Source organism: Balaenoptera borealis, assembly GCF_965194805.1.
Source record: "Balaenoptera borealis genome assembly, chromosome: X".
Taxonomy (NCBI): Eukaryota; Metazoa; Chordata; class Mammalia; order Artiodactyla; family Balaenopteridae; genus Balaenoptera; species Balaenoptera borealis.
In genome coordinates this window covers 10507968-10531790 of record NC_138881.1, presented here as the reverse complement: position 1 = coordinate 10531790, position 23823 = coordinate 10507968, and the positions used below count along the sequence as shown (strand labels likewise).

The 23823-nt window shown below is 42.9% G+C and overlaps 1 long non-coding RNA gene across 1 annotated transcript in view; it reads right to left on the bottom strand.

Annotated features, from left to right (window-relative positions):
- The window catches only part of LOC309620013, a 165948-nt gene extending 146017 nt beyond the window's left edge, over positions 1–19931 (bottom strand). Inside the window, exon 1 of the long non-coding RNA XR_014239372.1 lies at positions 19918–19931. This is a non-coding gene — a long non-coding RNA (uncharacterized lncRNA). The remainder of the gene's footprint in view (positions 1–19917) is intronic.
- Positions 19932–23823: the final 3892 nt, after the last annotated feature.

The following is a 23823-nucleotide window of genomic DNA, read 5'->3' as shown; positions in this document are numbered from 1 at the left end:
CACCGATACCACCAAATGCTAGGGAGGACGTGGAGCAACGGGAACTCTCATTCATTGCTAGAGGGAAAGCAAAATGGTTCAGCCGCTTTGGAAGACAGTCTAGCAGTTTCTCACAAAACTAAACATACGGGCTTCCCTGGTGGCGCAGTGGTTGAGAGTCTGCCTGCCAATGCAGGGGACACGGGTTCGAGCCCTGGTCTGGGAAAATCCCACATGCCACGGAGCAACTGGGCCCGTGAGCCACAACTACAGAGTCTGCGCGTCTGGAGCCTGTGCTCCGCAACAAGAGAGGCCGCGATAATGAGAGGCCCGTGCACCGCGATGAAGAGTGGACCCCGCTTGCCGCAACTGGAGAGAGCCCTCGCACAGAAACGAAGACCCAACACAGCCATAAATAAATAAATAAACAAATCATTTAAAAAAAAAAAAACTAAACATACTTTTACCATACAACCCAGCAATTGTGCTCCTTGGTATTTACCCAAAAGAGTTTGAATACTTATGTCTACACAAAACCCTGCGCACAGATGTTTATAGCAGCTTCGTTCACAGTTACCAAAATTTGGAAGCAACCAAGTGTTCTTCAGTAGGTGAATGTCTAAACTGTGATACATCTGGACAGTGGAATATTATTCTGCACTACAAAGAAATGAGCCATCAAGCCATGAAAAGACATGGAGGGTACTTAAATGCCTATTAGTAAGTGAAAGAAGCCATTCTGAAAAGGCTACAAACTTGAAGATTCCAACTACATGATGTTCTGAAAAAGGCAAAGGTATGGAGCCAGTCAAAAGGTCAGCGGTTGCCAGGGTTTGGGAAGGGGGTGGCGTTGGTTAGGAAATGAAGAATAGGTGGAGCACGGTGGATTTTTAGGGCAGTGAGACTACTCTGTATGATTCTCTAGTGGTGGATACATGCCATTATACATTTGTCCAGACCCACAGAATGGTCAACACCAAGAGTGAACCCTAACGTAACGGATGGACTCTGGGTGACAATGTGTCAGTGCAGTTTCATCAACTGTAACCAGTGTAGCACTCTGGAGGGGGATGTTGGCAGTGGACGAGGGTGTACATGTGGGGAGACAGGGGGTGTATGGGAGATCTCTGTACCTTCCCCTCGGTTTTGCTCTGAACCTAAAAGTGCTCAAAAAATAACATCTATTTAGAAAAAAATTCGAGCAGAATCCTTGGCACTGAGCACGCGCTTGTGAATACTTGCTGATAAGCAGGCCATTTTTCCTCCAACACTTTGGTCTCCTCCCAGCAAGACCTTTAACTCTAAAATACTGTGTCCGTGTGTGAGGAGTCTGAGGGTTTCGGGACCACTAGCTTTAGTCCAGCGCGCTGGGAACAAGCTCTCATTTGCCATACACCTGTCTGGGACTCAGTTTCCTCACCTGAGAATTGGAGAGTTGGCTTAGGCTGTCTCTAAGGTCTGTGAGCTGGGTAGGGTCTAGAAAAAAGTCAGTGTATAACGTTGGCTCCCATGACCTTTGCCGATCTCTCTCCACCCCAAGGGATATTTCAAACCCAGTAACCATATTTTTCAAATCAAAATGCAAGGTTTATTATCCAACAAAGGATTTTTTTTTTTTATGTTTGAGGAGTTGTCTGAGCTCCCTGCTTCCATGTGTGTTCGATACAGAAAAATTGGAATGTTTAGAAATACATAAATAAGTAAAATTTCTCATCTTTTCACTCAGAGTAATCACGAAGATATTTTCCTCCTGGCCTTTTGGAAATTATTTATTTCCAAATCTATCTTCTAACCTAGACTGTGAATACCATGTGTTTTCTCTTATTTTCCCAAAGCCTGGAACTTAGTAGGTATCCATTAATTTTTTTTTTTTTTTTTTTTTTTGCCACACTGCACAGCTTGTGGGATCTTAGTTCCCCAACCAGGGATTGAACCTGGGCCCACGGCAGTGAAAGTGCCAAGACTTAACCACTGGACCACCGGGGAATCCCCGCATTAAATTTTTGACTTAATGACTCAATTAAGTTTGCATGGCAAAATATTTTAAATTCCATGCCATTTCTATAATTTATGGAAATAACAGGGAAAACTGATTGAAAACAGTTGCTCCATGTCAAGGACCAACCTTAGTTTGGGGCACCAATTAAAAACTTAATTTTGAAGAGTTGGCCATTGAAGATCATTTTTATAAAGATTTTTTGGGGAGAGAAGGGCAGAGGGAGGGTTACAGAGGTCATTGTGGTTCTATAAGGAAAGCCAAGGCCCCAGAATTCAGAGCCTCTGTACTTTCACAGAGAAGGTGGCATTAGTTGAGTAATCAAACTTCAATCTCCTGCAGACACAGCTCTTTTTTTCTTTTTGAAAAAGACTTGAATTTTTTAAAGCAGTTTTAGGTTCACAACGAAATTGAGAGGAAGTACAAAGATTTCCCATCTACTCCCCGCTCCCCTACACAGGCATGGCCTCCCCTATAATCAACATTACTCACCAGCGTGGTATATTTGTAACCACTGATGAACCCACACTGACACATCGTCATCACCCAAAGTCCGCAGTTTACCTTAGAGACTCAACTCTGACTGTTTCATGTACGTGGCATTGCTTCGTGTTGTGTTCAGTTGCAAATAATCGAAAACCCAACTTGAGTGGCTTAAACCTAGAAGAATCCATTTTCTCATATAACAGGAAGTTTGGAGCTTAGCAGTTGTCAATATTCAGATCAAAGAGTCCCCCCTCACTCACCGCCATCACAGCTGGGGCCGTGCCCCTGCAGTTCTCTTGGCCTTTCCCTCACTTTCCAGGTTCCAAGCATCACTTCTGCATTCAAGGCAGGAGGAAAATGGGGAGAGAAGAGGGAAGGGCCACACTGGCCAGCTCAGTCTCTTTTTATCACGGAAGCAAAAGCTTTCCAGAGTTTACTCCTGTCCCAAGAAGACTTCTTAGGTCTCTCTGCCTGAATCAGGTCACATGGCTATTCATAGTTATAAGAGGGTCCGGGGAACAGAGCAGGGCATACTGCTACTTCAAACACAGCTGAGGTTATATCAGCCCGGAACAGGGGGATGGATGGATATTGGCATGCAAGTAATGGTACGTGTCATATACACTCCTAACAACCAACGGCTGTGTGGCTCCTTCCAGGATTTGAATGAGTGGACGTATATAAGGCAACCACTTAAGCTAGCATCCATTGTAGGGCAGCTTTCATAACAAGGATAACTGCATTGATTATAACAAGCCCTTTTAACACACAGTTTTTGTTCATCGTTCAACAATTCTGCAGAGTAGGTACATTAAGTCTTCTCATCCCCACTGTAGATGAGAAAACCGAGACAGAGCAGGGACAGCTACATGGCAGACACAGAATTGGAATCGAACTCTTGTGCCTCCAAAGCTTGTGTCAAGAACTGCAGTTCTGTGCCTGCCTGCTCAGTCAGCACTGCGTGTTGAACCTTTGCTAAGGTCACAGGACTTCAGATACGGAGAAATGAATGGGGTCAACTCGAGTTGGGAGCCCGGGGAAGGCAGAGTCTGTCTGTGGTTTCCTGTGCCTGAGATGGCCTGTGGCCTTTTGGTTTTGTTCATTGCAACATTCCAAAGGGCTTTCTGACTGCCACCGTGGGCTAGCAAAATGTCGACTGAGGAGCTGTGGCCAGTCACACCCTTCAAAACCTCAGATTACAATAGGACATTAACACACAGTGCCCTGCAGATTGCTGGTCTACAATCTAGCGAGCTGCTGGGCGAAGAGGGAGCTACCTCTGCCTTGGGTGTGTGGCCCAAGCTTGCTATTAGAAAGACAAACCCTTGGAGATCTCTTCTTTGAAATATTGGGGTTTTCCTTTGGTTGCTGAAGCTTTTCATGACATACGGCTTTTGGGGAATTATGTGGGGATTTCAGACACCAAGACCCATAAAATCCCCTTCCACTGGACTTTAGACAGAAAGCCTTACATGTGGCCCTGTGAAGAATGTTTATACAATGCTTGGAAATAAGCAAAAGGATGACAGCAAGTCCTTTAAAAGTCATACTGAACCACTGTCTACTGAGCCAAGAGTATTTAATTCTCTATGGAAATGCATCTTTGTTTGACTTACTATTTACCATTGATTAGGACCAGACTCTACCAAGTTAGATATTAACACGTGGAGTGATAAGTTACAAATGATTTTTGTCCAGTAGAGTTGCAAATGATTTCTCTTTGCTAAAAAAGATAACCTCAAAGGTTACAGTTTTATTGCCTTGTTCGACATAAAGCAGTTTTGTATTTATCTTTGCAATCATATTTTAACATTCTTTTTTCCACTGACTATATATCCATCCGTCTCTCCCGTACGCCATTTCCTCATTAGTGAATTTAATATGGCTTTGATACATGTTCTCCATATATTTGTATAAAGATCCTATTTCTAGCTTTTTGACGTTTGCGTTGGCAGTGCCTTGACAATTCTTACAGAGAGAAGCAACTGTAGTTTAAGGAATTTAGCAATGTGAAGATTATAAAGTGCAAGGAGGAAAATCCCACTGGGAGTATATATGCTATTTAACTTGATCCTTGCCTACAGCTGTCCATAAACGCTGTGTAGAAGCTACTCCTCACAGTATGTTGGTATTGGATTCCAGAACAAAATCAAAATAAACAAAACAATGCATAATGAGAAAGCCCTATGCAAACACATGGATGAACAGAGAAATTACAGTTTTAGAAATGAAATGGAATCTGGTGGTGGTGGCCACCCAGGGGACACCCTTCTTGCTTCTAAAATCTGTCTCTCTACAGATACTTGCTTTCTTTCCAAGCCCAGAGCCTATTTTCAAGGCCATGTGCGTTAGATGGAATTTCTTGTGCAAAGAAAAACAAACTGCCTCAAGTATATTTTACCCTAATCTCCGCAGCAATCACTGCAAAGATCCAGAAGCCAGTGCCTTCTCGAACGGATACCAACCTCACACAACCTTTACTTGTCCCATTTGAGGCCTCTAGTCCAACAACAGGGGCTCGCTGACATCCAGGTTCTAGAAACAATTGCTTGCAATCTAGTGATAAAAGATTACAAGTGTATTTCTGTCTTTATTTTAACCATCTTGGTAGTGGAGCTGAGGGGGTATGGGCAGAGAGAGGAGTATCTGAGAAATAAACAAATATGTCCTGCTATTTATGGTATGCGTAAATGTGCGTGTGTATATGTGTGTAAAAGAGGGCTCCTGTTTGAGGCTACCCTTCAGTTTTGGCATTTCTCCTGAAACTTAAACAGAGACTGTGTTTTGTTGATAAATTTGTTACAAAAATAGCAACCACCTAGACCACATCATTGCATGAGTTCCTGCAGTCTCTGACCACACGTTCCCACTGCTAAGGCAGTTTCATGTGGGGAGGTTGGGAGTATCAGAGCAATTGGTTTAACCCCAATAGTAATATTCCACTGAGAAAAACGCCTAACCCGAGATTTCCAGGATATTTTCCATCAAACTGGTCACAGGAAAGAGCTCTGGGATAATCTATGTCAGAGTTCTGTTATGCGGGCTGTATGCAACTTACAAATGCCTGTAAATAGTAAGCCCACGTGACAACATTGTCATTTATGTCTGCAATCCACTGTCTCTGTCACATTCTAGATTCTCAAACATTTTGCCTCTCACTCAAAGAAAAATACTATGAACTATATATATAACCACATTTCTTTAAATCATTGGTGTTGCTTAGTACAGGGCCTTCATCTCTCTCACTAAAAAAAAAAAAAAATTATGTATTATGTTATATTCCTACATGCCAACTGCTAGGAAGTCACATATATGGCAGAGAACCTTTGAATTGTGTCTGTTCTAAGGCAATGGATTCGTTGTCTTCTCCCTGATGTCCTCAGATCACTGTCTCACCAATGTAGCAACTTTATTTTAAAAAGATACTATAAAAATGTTTTAAATACATAAATTTGAAAAATAAAAATAAAAAAACAACAAGAAAAGAAATTACTACACTGTTGGGGGGAATGTAAATTGGTACAACCACTATGGAGAACAGTATGGAGGTTCCTTAAAAAACTAAAAATAGAGCTACCATATGCAATCCCACTCCTGGGCCTATATCCGGAGAAAACCATAATTCGAAAAGATACTTGCACCCCAATGTTCATTGCAGCACTATTAACAACAGCCAAGACATGGAAGCAACCTAAGTGTCCACTGACAGAGAAATGGATAAAGAAGATGCGTTACATATATACAATGGAATATTACTCAGCCGTAAAAAAGAATGAAATAAGGCCATTTGCAGCAACATGGATGGGCCTAGAGATTATCATACTAAGTGAACTAAGTCAGACAGAGAAAGACAAATATCACATGATATCACTTATATGCAGAATCTAAAAAAAAAAAAAGATACAAATGAATTTATTTACAAAACAGAAACAGATTCACAGACTTAGAAAACAAACTTATGGTCACCAAAGGCGAAAGGTGGGGGGAAGGGATAAATGAGGAGGGATTGACATATACACACTACTATATATAAAATAGATAACCAACAAGGACCTACTGTATAGCACCAGGAACTCTACTCAACACTCTGTAATAACCTACATGGGAAAAGAATCTGAAAAAGAATGGATATATGTATATGTCTACCTGAATGGCTTTGCTGTACACCTGAAACTAACACAACACTGTAAATCAACTCTACTCCAATATAAAATAGAAATTAAATTTTAAAAATTGTAATAAATAAAATAAAAATAAAAAACAAAAAAAGAAATTTAAAATTAAAATAAATTAAAAATTTTTTTAAATTAAAAAAAAGATGTTAGATTGACCTGACATTATTCCTTCCAGAGGGCCATCACTCGATGCTGATGACGACTGGTTTTTCTATTAAGAGCTCAGAAATCAAACCTGCGATAATTCTGTTAGGCTCTTATCCATTGGTTAATGGTATTCAGAATCCAAATTCTGACCTTCAGTTTTCTGGTGCTTATTCCATTCTGAGTCCTCAGTGGTGAGTTAGGGCTCAGGCTAAGTTTTTCTCAGTTCCTTAAGATACCTCGTGTCCCAATAAGGAGACTCACAAATCTTTACAAATACTATCATTCATAAATTTTGGAAATACCTGGAAAATCAAACCACTTTCAAGTATGTTATATGATTCTCATCAAAACTTTAACTCTCTTGTCTGCCTCGTAAGGTAATGTTCCCATATATCCCTGTTGAATGCTTCCTTCTCTTGTCTAGAGACTTAAGACTTGCCGTGTTTTTTCTAAGGCTTTTTTATTGAAATAACCATGTGAGTTCTTTTGTTTGCCTTTCCGATCTAGAACATAATCATTGTGCTTCCTACTTTCTTCTTTTTGGACAATATTCTCTTAAACAGTTAATGGGCAGGATGAGATGGCCATGGGACTTGTTACACATTCCCCCAAGGCATAGTATACTGAAAAGTGAAAATCTAGTTTTGAAATGGCTTTTGAGCATAGTTTTCTTAAAATGGGAGAATCAATTATATAATCATCTCTGGCACAACTTCTGATTCCTTTTGCAATATCATTCTTTATATGACTCAATGAAGACAAATAATGGTCGACATCCTTTTCCCACAGCTACTTCCCATGCAGAATGAAGTCACCAAGGGCTATTGGACCAAAACGATCCAGGTTTTTTGGAGAACTTTCCATTCACCAAAATCTCCTAGCAGCCTTCCCCGCCCCCCTGCTTTTTTTTCTAGCACTGTAAGATGAAAGGGTAAAAACAAAACAAAATATACTGTGTTATCACCTCTTCTACTCTAATCGAATTGGTACTTCAATGAATTCTTCAAGTTTCCTTTCAATTTTCCAAAGAAATTTCAGAGCTTAACACTTCTTTCAAAAACCTGGACCAAAATTCCCTGGTAAGTTTTTTCCCATACAAAAGGCTTACATGCCTTTCTGTACATTTGGTTTCTTAGACTCCATATTTCTTATGATACTTGCTTTCTCTTCGTAATGCTTTGGATCTATACAGACCCATGGAGGGATTCTTTCATTATGAAACTTGCACACAGCATAGTTCTTGTGTGCCATTTTCTGAAATGACCAGAGACGCTGGTTGCATTCAGGGTTGTGTGCTGGCCCATCCCAATATTGTAACCTCCACGAGGGTAGGGACTGCTTCGTTCTTGCTTCTGCTGTATCTCTAATTCCTAGCCCAGTACCTAGTATATAGCAGTGCTCAATCTGCGTTTGTTGAGATAATGAATTAGTCCCTTCCCCTAAAGATCACGTATAGAGGGGGATGGGATGAATTGGGAGACTGGGACTGACATATATACACTACTATGTATAAAATAGATAACTCATGAGAACCTACTGTATAGCACAGGGAACTCTGCTCAATGCTCTGTGGTGACCTAAATGTGGGAAGGAAATCAAAAAAAGAGTGGATATATGTATACGTATGACTGATTCACTTTGCTGTACAGCAGAAACTGACACAACATTGTAAAGCAACTATACTCCAAAAAAAATTAAAAAAAAAAAAAAGATCACGTATAGAGTATGAGCCACTAACTTCTTTAAAGGATCTCAAAGCGCAGCTAAACTTTGCTGGGCCAGGGTCTAGAGACATGGATCTGGAGATTTTTGTGTGTCCTAAATCCCTCTGGATATGCAATGAAAGCCATGGACATTCTACTCAGGGAAGGTTTAAATGCCCACGTGCAAAGGGTCAGCTGATGATTCAGAGAATGACCGATTCCCTAAGCCCCATTCATGGGCTCTACCTTAAGAGCTTCCTGTCTCAACTGCCCATGAATGATTATCTGTGATGAGACAATGCCCGGGACGGAGGGCCCAGAAAGGGGGCTTCCCGAGTGGTGGGAATATGGGGAGCTGAAACAAAGACTTGGAGGTCACTGACGGCCAGTGAAGGCCATGGGCAGACTGTGAAGAGCTGGGGTCAAGGAGAAAGTTGAAGAAACTCTATTGAGGAAGAAGAAGTGGGGAGATAAGACTTACTCAGCACAGAGACATTCCCTCAAACATACATTGCAAGCAGGATTCTTGGGGCTCCCTTGAGTTGAGACGTGGTGTTTAAGAAAAGGAAACCGAGATCTGAAACCGCCCCAGGACTGGGGACCCAACGCCCAAGCGTCTTCTCCTTCCAGTTTCCAAGCCAAGGGAGTCACCAGCCCTAGACCTTCTGTGCAGAGTGGGAAGGAGAAAGAATTATCAGGATAAAGGAAAATCTAACTCAAGTTGTCACACTTTCATTGGACACCTACATTGTTTTGACCAGGCTAGGAGCTAAGGACAAAGCAAGGACACTTTCCTCACGGAGTTCACGTGGCTGCCTGTCCTGTACACACTTCAGAAGTCAGGAGAAGAGTGACTAGTGCTTCAGGCTGAACCACGCTACAAGGAATCACATCAGCGGTCCTGTGTACGCCACACTTCCCTCATATAAGAGCAGTGGTACGCCACCAGGAGCAGTTTCATCCCCCAGGGGACATCGGGCACTGTCTGAAGACAATTTTGGTTGTCATACCTGAAGGAGGGGGAGATACTGCTGGCATCTAGTGGGTAGGGACCAAGGATGTTGCTAAACGTCCTACGTGAGACAGGGCAGCGCCCACCACGAAGGACGATCCAGCCCAAGATGTCAACAGTGCCGAGGATGAAGAGCCCTGCTCTCGGGGTAAAGGCTCTGTACACGCTTGTCCGCTGCTTCCTGTTTTGCCTGACACATTAGGGGAATGAGGGTCGTTACCACGAGAAAAACAAACGGGGAAAATTCGCGATTCCCCGGGGCACAGTCTTCAGAGGAGGAGTTCCAGCGGCTCCGCTGTGTTGTGGGAGCAGAAAGTTACCCCAGGTGCAATGAAACAGTCCTGGGAGCTCTGTGTTTGGGGTAAATTTCATCAGAAGTTGCACGCAGGGAATACCAGCACATTTACAATTAGCCAAACATCATCGGATCAAAAGGGTAACTGTGGTGCAACAGACACCATGAAACTCATCCTGAGCTAAACCGAAATAGCTTCTGCGCGTGTATGTCTCTGCCTCCCCCCCCCACCCCCGCAGCAGTGCAGCTACTTGGGAAATACTGGGACGCTCCTCCATGTTATTCCTCCGCGTGGGCAGGAATTTGAAGGGCCTGGAGTTCTGAAATACGGTGGCCCAGAAGCCCAAACTGCTTATCTCTATTTCAAGATGACTGTGCTTCTATTTCAATCAACTTTCTTCAAAGCACTGAGTCACTGAAAGCAAGAAAGATGTGCTAGCTGCATGTACCTCCCCTGCTTCCAGTTTTATGAACTGGCAGTGAAACAGACGATGGAGAGCTTGGCCCTTAAAACACTGCCAATTTTGCTCACTTAGAGTTCTTGCCCTTTGTATCTTTCCTCCGGGACACTCTGCTTTTATTGTTAGAACACCCAGGGAGGTCCTTGATCCTGCAGGATGTTGTGACAGGGCTTGAAGTCTTGGGAGCATGGTCCCCTAGCCAGGGAAGCTCTGGGAGATGGTCGGGGCCCGGGAAGCACAGGTGTCAGACAGAGATCTGAAAGCTTGTGTGGAGCACTTCAGCAGGGTCCCAGCTGCTGCCTTCACCCTCGCTCTCCCTCCTCCTCTTCTGACAAAGCCTTTATGTCCCAATGTCCCTGTGTCAAATGTGCAACGGGACACAAGCAGATTATCTGAAGAGGAGCTAAGCAACGCTCCTCCCAGCCATCAGATGTGCGGTCCACCAGGTCTGCGGGCATCCCTCCACGTTCCGCGAGCCGGTGCCCCTCCATCCCATCACCCCACCTCCTGAAGGAGCACAGGGCATTGGCAGTGGTTTTGAGTCAATGTGATTTTAATGGAGTCCAACAGCTGGTCCAAAAGTGATTATTATTCTGATGTTTTTTTACTGACCCTCTCCCCAAATAACCTCTTTTGGTTGCAATAAATTAATTTTATGAGATCACAAAAAGATGTCCTGGTTAATAAATTTACTCTGCATCTGCAATTAGGTGATGGTTTACAGAAGCCTTAAAAGAAGAATCCCAGGCCAAAGAGCCCGTGTATCTTGTCTGCAGTTAGTGCTATGAAGGGGAGAACTAAACAAATGTGGTGCTTGGAGAAAATGAATTTCATAACTTCAGAGAAATTCCTACGGCTAAGGCTGCGGAGGTTAATGGGCGTGTGGATGGTGACAGCGGAAGGGTATCTAATAGATGATTATGCCTGATGGGAAAAGAAATATGCAAAAGAAAAATAAGCTGAGAATATCTAACGGAAGAACAGAATAGTCGTGCATACTCAAAAGGCACACGTGCGTTGTTGAAGATGCATGTTACAAATATAAATGCTACATCGAAAACAGTTTCTGAGCTATGCATGGAATTATCCCTCCATGAAAAAAAAACCCACTACATTCTTGTAGCTACACGTACAAACCAAAGGGCTAAAGAGCCTCAGCATGAGCCTTTATTATCATCATTATTACCAGAATAAAAGTACAGAGTTTAGGATGTTTCACTGAAATGAATCGTTCAGAATATATTCCTTTGCAGAAAATTACAGCTTATGTTTCCAAACTCTTGCTACGACTATGGTCAGCCTTTGGAGCTAAAAGAAATAAATACAAGATGAGGGGCCACTAAAGGAATTCAAACAAATAGGGAAATTGAGCTACTTGAAGTTGACACAGGAAGTTGATGGTTTCACATTCACAAACTAAACAGCCCTAGGAAATGAGGATGTATTACATAGTGAAAGCTAACGGGGGGAAAAACATTTGCAGACCACTTAGAACAGTTCCCAGGGCACAGCTTTGGTTTCCTTTAAAGCTGCTGTCATAAGCGCAGGAAATCTGGAAGCCTTTTCTAATTCTAAGTTTTATCATTACAATATATGAGAATGTGGCCTTTGGCTGGCCTCACAGAACTCTCACATAGAGGTCGGCAAACTAGGTATGGCCCGTGAGCCAAAGCCTGCCCACTGCCTGTTTTTGTTCAGCTTGAGAGCTGAGAATGCTTTTTACATTTTTTAATGGTGAAAAGTCAAAAGGACAATAATATTTTGTGACACATGAAAATTAATTGAAATCCAAACTTCAGTGGCCATAAATAAAGTCTGTTTGGAATACAGCCCTGCCCAACTGTTTACATATTGTTCCCAGCTGCTTTTGAGCTACAAAGCAGAGTTGAGTCCTTTCCACAGAGACCCTTATGGCCTGCAAAGCCAAGAATATTTACTACCTGGCCCTTTACAGAAAACATTTGCCGATCCCTCCTCTAATATGTAAAGACCAGCTTCATCTGAAAGTAAAAGTACCAAGAAGAAAGAAGAGAGAAAAATGCCTCGTTCGTGAGCTGATTTTCATAAGCTGCACTTGAACCTCTCCTGCACACCTGTACCTGCTCTCATGACACCCTGGCTACCTCCGATTAAAGAGGGCACCCTCCCTGCAAACCTTACCATTCTTTCTGTTGTGTGATCTGCGTAAAGCTCAGGTGTGGTCTGAAATTTGATGCGCAAGTTGGAATTAGTTCTTTTTTCAGTGGTTGAGGTTACCTAGGTTATATAACAAAGCAAAAATAGCTGAAATATCTGTGTAAATGAAAAACAAATGTATGCAGAGAGGGAGCAATCAGTTTTCAGAAGAAAGAGAAATGTTCTTTTGGATGGCGCTCCCCATTGGGAATGAGTTCCCTGGTGTTGAATGAAGGGGAAGGAGGGGAGGGACTTTTGTGTGTCCCAGTGGGACTTCTCAACAGCCAACAGAGTAGAAAATTTGATTGTTGATTGTGGGCTGTGGCGAAGTTTAGGGTTGCCTGTTTGTACTGATACCGTGAAGGTCGATGGGTATTCTGGTAACAAATTCCCATGCAACTTCACAGTGGTGAGAGAATGGTAACTTTGGGGATTATCCCCATGACATGTTTTGTGATTCTTTTGCACACTTTTTTTTTTTCCTCGAATTCAGATGAAAATGAGCATCAAGGCCTCAGAAATGCCAGAGGATGACGCAACCAGTTATAGACTTTCGCTCTTCCAACGGGGGTCCGTGGCCCAGCAGCATCCGAATCTTTTGGGAGTTTTTGGAAATGCCGAATCGCAGCCCTCCCCCTCCCAGATCTGCTGAATCAGAGTCTGCATTTGAACAGCATTCGCAGATCATTTGAATATACAGTAATATTCGAGAAGCACTAATCAAAGAAAGTGCAGGAGACTCAGGGTCTTAGAGATAGAGTTCTGGGTTCAAATGGCGCTAATTCACTGGTGGCCTTGAGCAAGTTCCTCACCATCTTGTTGCCTTGGTAGTCATCTCTCTCAAGTGGGCCTAAAATCACCTTCCCCCAATTTTTGAACAATACCCTCACTATCCCATGAGCTCATGAACATGAACCTGCTTGAAAGAGTATTAAGTACTCTATGGTTACGAGATCTTGTTAATGGCGAACATCTACAGACCTCAACCATGTGTCCTGCTCTGTGCTGACGTCTGAAGATGGGGCTTTCAGTTCAGTCTCACATAAACTATCTGATGAGAATAGTCCTATCAATTTCACCTTATAGATACAGAAACGGAGCCATGGAGAAATTCAGTGCTTCACCCAAGGTTGCACATCTCGTCCATCCCGGAAGTGGAGTTTGAGCCCCTAGGCTATGTTCTTACGCCTGAACTACACTGCCTCTAAAATACAATATTGAACAGTGGGAACAGGAAATTATTATCACAGAGGACAGTTTAAAAATCACCACACAGTGAGAACAAAGGCATAACATGTTTTAAACTCTTTCTGGTTTTTAATCTATGAAAAGGGGAGAAAACTGTAAAAAGAGAACTTCCCTGGAGATTAATGGCGCGAGGTCTCCGACCACCCAAACCAACTTGAATGTGTTATCAAAAATGGTGGCCAGCTGGTCTCTGTGACTTCGCTTCTAGTAGTTAAGTGTGAACCCGATGACTGGTACACGCAAGACGCAAGGAGATGCCCCACGTTATCCACTGAGATTCAGTATCTCATACTTACAAAAATAAGTAGTTGGAATCACAGCTGAAGGAAGATCAAGTCTTAAGCATAGAAAGTTATAGAGCTGACCCTAATCTTACAAGTTAGTTCTAAAATGTTGGCGGTATAAAGATATTTTGTACATTTTGCAGGATCTAGTCTGATCCCTTTGGCAACAGAAACTTAAAGCTTCCAGATAGTTCTAAACAAACGTAATTTGGAGACTTCTTAAAAATTCCCCTAGTTCTTGGATTTGAGCTTAATGTCTTGCTTGTTTTGTGCTGAGGACTATTCTAAGAGCTTTTCAAATATTAACTCAAGTATTAACCCTCTCAACAACTCTTTTTGTTAAGTGGTACTATGAATTCTACATTATGATTTAGATGAATTGGATTATTATTTAGCTGAGGAGGCACAGATAGGCTAACTGATGCTCCTGGTATCACACAGACAGTATCTGGAAGAAGTGGATTTCAAACTGAAGCAGTGGGTCCACACTCGCTACTCTTTATTATTACCCTAGAGAGCCTGCAAGTAAAGCGACCTCTCAGGGATCTTTTGGTTTTTTGACTTTGACTTTAATATGATCACAAAATATATTTTTAAAGGAGGATCTGAAGGCTGCATTGGTAAAACATTGGTGTTTTCTTCTTAAAAAAATAAAGGGCAGTTGTAATAGCTTTGGAGAGTCCGTGTGATTAAGGGCCACGTGGACGAAATCATTGCACGCACATTTTTAGTCTTATTCCATGGCAGCAGTTCTCAGTGTCGGGGGAAGGCGGGACATCTCGTCCCCATCCCCCAGGGGGATGCTTGGCAGACAAAATTTCTGGAGACAGTGTTGATTGCCACGACTTGGGGAGGTCGGGAGCCGTGGTTGCTACCAGCATCTAGTGAGTTAGAGGTAAGGGCTGCTGCTACACATCCTACAGGGCACAGGACAGCACCTACCGCAAAGGATGATCTGGTCCCAAATGTCACTAGCGCTGAAGTTGACAAACCCTGCTCTGTGGGAATAGGGGTAGATGGCATTTACTGGGCACTAGTTAAGAATATGCACAAAGACCACAGACCAGAGGAGAGGGTGTCAGATGTTAGACGTGACAGACAAGTGGACAAATAGCTACAAAACCAGGAGGAACATGCTGGAATGAAAACTGTGCAAGGTGCTTAAAGGTACACGTGAGGGACAACTGCCAACAGCCTTCAGAGTGACGCCAGGGCTGAGTCTTAGAGACCGAGGGGGGCAGGTTCACCGCAGATAAGAACCTGCAGGACAGACATTTGCAGCAACATGGTTGGACTTAGAGATGGTCAGACTCAGTGAAGTAAGTCAGACAAGGACAAATACCATGATATCACTCACATGTGGATTCCAAAAACCTGATACAAATGAACTTTTTTACAAAACAGAAACAGACTCACAGACTTAGAGAACAAACTAATGGTTACCAAAGGGGAAAGAGGGGGGAGGGATAAATTAGGAGGTTGGAATTAACATATATACACTACTATATATAAAATAGATAAACAACAAGGACCTACTATATAGCAAAGGGAAGTATATTCAATATCTTGTGATAACATATAATGGTAAATAACATGAAAAAGAATATATATATATATATATATATATATATATATATATATATATATATATATAAACTGAATCACTTTGCTATACATGAAACTAACACAACATTGTAAATCAACTATACTTCAACTAAAAAAAAAAAAAGAACCTGTAGGGCAGAGAAAGCAGCATGGGGCTTGGGTTTCATTTTTTTTTTTTTTATGCTAAGCCTAGACAACCAGTTTCAACTCTGGCATGGCCCATTGCCTGCTTTCTGTCTTGACCTCTAAGGTATTCCCTTTCTTACCCTTAAGGAGATCAATGGAAACTTTTGGAAAACCTGATTGCAAGCTGAGCGGGACTGGGAACTCATCAATGCAGAAAAGCTCTCTGCTGAGTAGAAGGCACAGCAGAATGTGATCACAAGTAAATGAGCCATTAGACATGTTCAGTCCTAGATGAGGATGCAGAGTATTCTGATTGCAAAAAGTGGCGGAGATGTAAAAGCTCTGATTTATCCGGGACCATTAAAAGTTTTAAGGGAGCAAAATATAGCATCAAGGTAAGGAGCTAAAGGGTAATAACAAGAGAAGCTTCTCCAATCTTCCAAGTCAGCTTTAGGAGAGCAAATGCATGAAAAGATTATGAAATCTTCTAATGCTAACCGTTCTCCATTATTCAATTTGGTTTTCAGCCTCCAAAGGGAAGAGGTTAAGCCAAAGGGGTTTGTTTAGAGGCTAGCCAGCATGTGGAAGACGGACAGGCACGTGGCTGACCCGCCTGAGTGTCACTGTGGTGACCTGTTTCGGTTGTTGTTGTGAATACAGTGACCTCTTCAGCAGACGTTTACATTTTGTGGCGGAAGTCTTGGGTTCCAAGTTCTCTCTGAATCTTCACTCTCGGCAGACATAGAGGAGAGGTAATTTGCCACATGGGGCTCCCTCAAACCAAGGTGACCTTCAGAATCTTCCTTCCCAAAGTTTAAAGCCAGAGCTAGCACTGTGCAGGGGTGTATACCTTTGGGGAACGTGGGAGTTTGTTCTGATCAAAGTGAATTTGTCATTTTAGTGAAAGCGTGGGCTCCCCTGGGTTTAGTTGCTCTCGTGTGATGGGGATGGAGAGGTTTGGCGAAGAGGCTGGGAGAGCACCACCACCCACTCTTCACTTGCCCCCTCACTGCTGGGAGCTTTGCTCAAGGTCACTTGTTTTTTATTTGCACAGAGCAGCGGGTGCAAATAGATTGCTGATGAATCAGCTTCTCATTGAAGCAGCATTTCTCCGTGGAAAACAGCTTCTTCTTTGTGGGCAAGGAACACGTCAAAACCGTGTGCTTGAAGGCCTTGCTGCTTTTTCCTGCGATTAGTTCTGGATCTCAGAGAAACATGGTGGGCTGCTAAGACCCACGGGGCCGCTGCAAATAATGTATCCTACAGTTTCACAAAACTACGGCGATTGGTTCAGAAGGTTACGTGATGTCAACCCCGAATTATATTCTGTCTACTTTTCATTTAGGGAAAGTTTGTTTCCAAGTATGAGTGAAAGGCTTTTAAATGAGACCCTCTTATTCCCAGAGATCTTTTAAAGTTCTTGGATTTGCTGGAAGTGAGGCAACACAAATACCAACCCAATAAACATGTTGGGAATTCTCTAAAAATCTGCCAACGAACTGCTTTCCCCCGCTGGAAGAGAAGGTCACGACTACAGAACAATCTGAACTCCCCATGCACCCCAGCCTTCCAAGGCCCAGGCTTGCCTTTAATGTCTAAATAAAAGAGCTCGGGGCTCCATCACACATCCCATAGGGAGTCCGGCACCCATCCTAAAATTTCAGAGCATCGCATGGGTCACTCGCCTCCTTGCTCCCAACTCCAGCCCCAGCCCCAGGCCCTGTGGGTCTTCCTCAGCCTATTCAATACATCCTTTTTAGGCTTCTTGACACCTTTGAAGCAGGCAGCCACTACCCTCTTCATCCTAGCTCCTTGTTTTCTCTGAGTCATAGAGTTCCCAAATTCTCAACTTGAGGACCATGTGGGAAAGGAGGGGGATGATTTAAGTTGTTCTTACACAGTTCTACCTCCTTTTGTTTCATCCCTTCAACATCAGACCAATTTTCCCGTGAGAGAGGCATCTATCTGGGCGGTACCTTTAGCCTCATGAAGTTCTGGGCCAAAATTTTGAAATTACAGGTCTTCTCTAAAGACTTTGTCTGTTTCCTGTTCCTGGATCACATCCTCAGAGAAAGGATAATTCACCAAAAAATATCCTCCTACCTCCTTTCAGATGAACCCCCAGGGGTCAGTGACTAGTCACTTAAACAAGGAAATTAAAGGTTTGTGCAGTAATCAGTCAAACCCAAGAGAATGCAGGTTTCCAAAGGATCAGATTTCCGTCTATTTAAATTTGTGTCCCCAGCACCTGGAACATGGCTGGCCCATACTTGTGCTCAAAAAATATATCGAGTGACTGACTGAAAAAATGAAATAGCGGCCAATGAATAGATTTAAAATTCATTTGTCTGCTGATAATGAATTGAGCTATAAGTGTGTGCCAGGAACTGAGACAGGCAGTGTAGAGTTGCCCAAAATACAACAGGCCTGACACTTGCACCTGATGAGCTCTAGTTGAAAAAGGAAGATAAGACACATACACAGGGCTTCCCTGGTGGCACAGTGGTTAAGAATCCGCCTGCCAATGCAGGGGACATGGGTTCGAGCCCTGGTCCGGGAAGATCCCACATGCCGCGGAGCAACTAAGCCCGTGCGCCACAACTACTGAGCCTGCGCTCTAGAGCCCGCGAGCCACAACTACTGAGCCCACGTGCCACAACTACTGAAGCCCGTGCGCCTAGAGCCCGTGCTCCGCAACAAGAGGAGCCACCGCAATGAGAAGCCCGCGCACCCCAACAAAGAGTAACCCCCGCTCGCCGCAACTAGAGAAAGCCTGTGCGCAGCAACAAAGACCCAGTGCAGCCAAAAATAAATAAATAAAATAAAATAAATTTTAAAAAAAGAAAAAAAAGACACATACACAATTGCTTTAGTCAAAGAGAGACCTTGGAGGTTGTAGGACAGAAGGCTAGACAAGAAATAATGGCAAATCGCTTTGGAGCAGATGGGGAGGAGCTCTTAGGTTAGGCCAGAAACCTGTGGAGTAAATGGAATCCCTCTCACTAGATAGGGATTTCCTTTAGGTTATAAAAATAATAATAATCCCTTTAAAGCCATATTTTGCTACGTCATTAGCATTTGTACAAATGGCTCTATCCTTCGACAGGTTCTGTGGATACTCGACAGATATCGATATTTTAACTATTGTTTTCCACGTTGGAGCTTCAAAAATAAGCTGCACTCTAGTCCACCAAATACCTTTTCCCAAAGCAAAAGACAAAGAGACAAGTTCATGAGAAAGTGAAAATGTCTGTAGCAAGTCCAAGCTTCCACTCCAAGCGGTAGCTTTTATGAAATCATAACCGTCTCTCTCAAAGAAAGGAAATCGTTCTGGTTCACCAGGTAAGAACATGGAAGCAAACCACAATCATTTGCAAAAGACAGGCACTGACTGGCACCGCTGGATGACGTGGGTCAGTCTGACCCTCTGGGGGTCCCGTAGGCCCCTGGGAATGGGCAGAATGGTGGGCTTTGAAGCACACAGCTTCCTTCCTGTGAGGTTGTGCTCCAAGCTTCAGATGCAGCCCCGCCTTCATCTCTCAAGGAGGGTGACGGGGGAGGGCTGGGGAAGCATTCTCAGGAAACTACCAGCAAGTAAAGGGGCAGGACTCTTAAGGGTGGAGTTAGATGTAAGGACACCCAGCAAGCCCTTGCGCCTAGGCCCGGCTGCGAGGGGGCCAGGTTTCTCCCACTCAGGCACCGCCTCGTACACGTGGCCGCAAACCTGGACGAGCCAGTTCTCCCCACAACATATGGAGAGTTTTCTAAATAGAACTTGATTCCTTTATATGTGATTAGAGTAGAAGGTTTTTTAGAGATACTTAAAAAAAAAATACAGATGCGCATAATGAAGAAAATAAAAATCAGCTACAAATTAAACCCCCATTGTAAGCTCTGCGAATTTTTTTAGTGTCTTTTCCTCCAATTTATGCCCGAGTGTGATTTTTTTTTTTTCTTTTTCCACAATTCAGACCGTTTTGTAGGTACTGCTTCTTCTCCTTTTCTGCCCTCATTTAGTCCTACCCGATCGCTGTTTGCAGAGTCTAATAACATGTGAAGAAAGAAGCAGATGGTAAACCAGGGAGACAAGCTGGTGTTGGTGGATGGAGTTCAGGGGTGACCAGCGCTGGCATCTCAGAGCCCCCCAGGAGAGCCCAACCGCAGGGCACACAAACCAACGAATTTTTGTTCCAAAAACCGAGCAGTTTCAACCACAAACACTCACCAACCAGGTCCCGGTCTCTCTTCCGCCAGCTTCCTACTCCAGGTTGCTTTGGTAGAAGTCAGCTCACTGCCAGGTCCTTCTTCCCTGAATGTCAAGCACAATTCAGAGTTAGACCTTTCCAGCAGCCTCAGAGATGTGCTTGGAAGAATGGATCAAGACGCACTTGGCATATTTATAACTTCTCAGACTTCCCACAAGGAACACGTGTAAATATTTTCAGAAGTGGTGGAGATGTAAGAAAATTTATTGTCAAAGATCTTGAACTCACTATTCTAACTTGGTTCCCAGCTTATAGTTTAGAATTAATGGAAAATATGGGGTATCAACCAAATCTACTCAAACAGAGCCATGCATAAACAAATCCTTCTTACGTTTGATAACTGAAAATGCTTCATGAAAATGTATTAAATGTTAAAAATGCTTAGGTCCCTAAGAGCTTCAAATGGCTCCAAAAGTCCATCTTCCCCCCTTTTTGTGGCCAGTTGGATATTTATTAAGCATTGCCTTATCGAGGGTAGATTTGAAGACATTGGCTCCTGTAGGGTTTTTTACCCTATATAATGCAGCCATCACAAGGGAGATGATGGCATATATAATGATTTATTATGAGAAAATATTTTATTGAAAGATTACTTTGTTGGGGAACAGTGCGGATGGAACAAAGCTGCGAGAACATAGAAGTGAGCCATCAGGACATTTTTGTAAATAATGGAGTTAACACAGTTGAGTGCCTATCATTTTCCAGGCAATGTTCTTAGTTTTAACTCATTTAATCACCATAATACTGTAAGATAGATCTTATTAGTATACCCAATTTAAAGATGATGAAACTGAGGCACAAAGAAGGTTAAGGAACTTAGCCAGAGTCACAAGTAGAAAGAGACAGTTAGGACACAAAACCAAGTAATCCGGTTCTGTAATCTCTGCTCCTCACCACTATGCTATACTTACTGGACTATAAAAGATCTTGAAAAGGTCTGTCTGCTTCCTTTATCCAATAAAAACTCAGGAAACATCTATTAAACACTTACTGTGTGCCAAGCTTCATACCGGACCCTTTGAACACAATGGTCAATATAATGAGATACCCGTCCTCAAGGAGCGCATTCCAGTGGGGCATACAGATAAGTAAAAAAGCAATTCTAGTATCACTTTACCTTCCAACAGAATCAAGTTCAAGCAATTCCAGGCAGATCAGAATCAACACCATTTGGAAAACTTGAGGAATAGGTTACCCAGGCAAAGATACAGGTGGGCCTGTATACCAGCCCACCTGGTATATATATAGGTACACCCTATATATAGGGTGTACCTGACTACCAACCCATCTTGAATGAATGAGCCCAGAAGGCCCACTAGGTCAGCGCCTGATGGGCCTTTTCTGCTGCAGGAAAGATTGTGTGAAAACAGCCTTGCACCATGGAGGTTAAGAGAGTGCAGGATAAATGTTTTACAGAATCTCCCTCCCACAAAACTCAACAAAATTATGGACTGTAGGCGAGCCTGCCCCTGCTATTTCTACCTTAAGCTTTTTTTTTTTTTTTTTTTTTTTTTAACTCAGGCAATGAACGGTAAAGGGGAATCAGGGTTGTAGACAGATGTGGTAGGAAACATATAAGAAACTCCTTATAAGAAACGAAAAATATGTTATATTTCTCACCATCACCAAATACTTCCCTCCACTCCTCTTTCCCTATAAAAGTGCGTCCTTCTGCTTTTGGTATGCAACTTGGCTCCTCCTGAAACAGGCTGCACCCCAAATGGCTGCCTGATGCCAAACTGCCATCTATGAGGTCTCCTTGAAATACGCTACATAATTCCAGAATCGCATCACAGCTAATCTGGTTTGTCGGAAGGCCTCTGGATAGGACTGCTCGGCCATCATTCTCCTGGAAGACCTGTCTCCTAGGATATCTCCCATACCCACTTGTAGTAAATACAGGTGTGGCCAGCTCTTCACTCTTAGTCTTTTGTAGATTGTTTGAACTAAGCAAAGTTTGGGAAAACGGTGCACTTGGCAAGATTTCTTTCAACAGGTCATAATTGAGCAATTGCTAAAGGTCATTGAGAGCCAGCAGGTGGAACAGATAAGGAGGCCCTATCAGCTTTTCGGCCAGTTGTGATTCCAGCCTGAATTTAAAACCTGTTTACTCTTAGGAAAAATCCAGGCCCTCCTCTCTCTGCTTCTACTGGAAAGGGCAGGGCAGGTTTAGGCTTATCAGTCACACATTTATTTTTCCTTGAGCCCATGAAGGCTGATGGCTCTTGCAGCCAAAACATGATGGAAAGTCTTAGCAGCCTATTGCCAAAGTATTCTGTTTTCTTTAAAGCTCATCTCCTGAGACTGGATTCAGCTCTGAATTTTACCAGGCCCTTCCAAGCATGGGGGGGCATTGCTCAGTTCTCCTTGAAGGCCTAAGCACGGAAACATCCCCACTTTTTCTTGGAGACCAGAGGGAATGTGTTTGCAGTTTGTCCTTATTTGGGCTCAGTTTCCTGCAAAGGCTTTTTTGAGTCCGTTTCTCAGGCCAACAATAGCCGACACAGCAAATTCATTTGCGGAAACTCTGTCTGGCTTTGGTCTGTTGTCTGTGTTTTTAACTATAATTGAGCTATTTTATCACCAATCTACTTAGTACCCACCCACATTTGGAATGCGTCCCCCTGGAGTGACACTCATGCCTTTTTTATTCCCATTTCAGAATTTGTTTAAGACTTTAGAATTTGTTGCTTAGGGTACAAGATGGATATAAGATGGAAAATATCAATTCTTTTATTTTTAATGACATTTATTGCTTTCTTTCTAATTTCACAAGCAATACATATTCATGGCAGACAACTAGAAATACATAAAAGCATAAAGAATAACAATCAGCCACAATCTCCACCCTCCGGAAATAACCACCATTAGCATTTTGAGGCATTCCCTCCCAGTGTCTACATATTTTTTTAAATTGAAATATAATTGACCTACAACACTATGTTAGTTCCAGGTGCATAACACAGGGTTTCAATATTTTTATACATTACAAAATAATCACCATGATAAGTCTAGTTACCATGATAAGTCTAGTTACCGTCTGTCACCATACAAAGATATTACAATGTAATTGACTATATTCCCCACGCTGTATTCTTCATCCCTGTGACTCATTCATTTTGTAACTGGAAGCCTCTGGCTCTTAATCTCCCTCACCTATTTCTCTCCTCCCCCCACCCTCCTCTTCTCTCGCAACCACCTGAGAAACTAGCAGTTCTTGATAAGGCCATCTACATAATATATGAGGCCCAGTACAAAATGAAAATTCGGGGCCTCTTGTTCAAAAATTATCAAGATTGTCGAGACAGAGAATGCAGAGCATTAAACCAAGCCCGGGGTCCTTCTGTGTGCAGGACCCTGCTTGACTAAACAGGTCCCATGCCCACGAAGCCAGCCCCAATTCTGAATTATTCACAGGCAATTTGAAGGCTACCCAGGCTCTGTGTTTTCCCTCATCCACTTCCCTGCTTGCTGGCTTCGGACAAATCTCTGGCCCTTCCAAAACTGCTACATTAAGCTGTGGACTGGGAAAATAAATGACATAAAATGACATTTATTCATTTGGCTAAAGGCATTTGGTGGGGGACAGGTAGAGATAAATAGTGAGATACTTCTCCATTGCCTGATTATTTCACTTGTCCTTGCTGTGAAATAGTGTGATAGAACGGGAGAGCAGTAAAACCACTCAAATGAAACGCAGATCCTCCAAATTTAAACATATGATTACCATATGACCCTGCAATTCCACACCGAGGTATATGCCCAGAAGAACTGAAAACAGGGGCTCAAACAGGTACTTAAACAGCAATGTCCAGAGCAGCACTGTTCACAGCAGTCAAAGGGGAAGACAACCCAAATGTCCATCA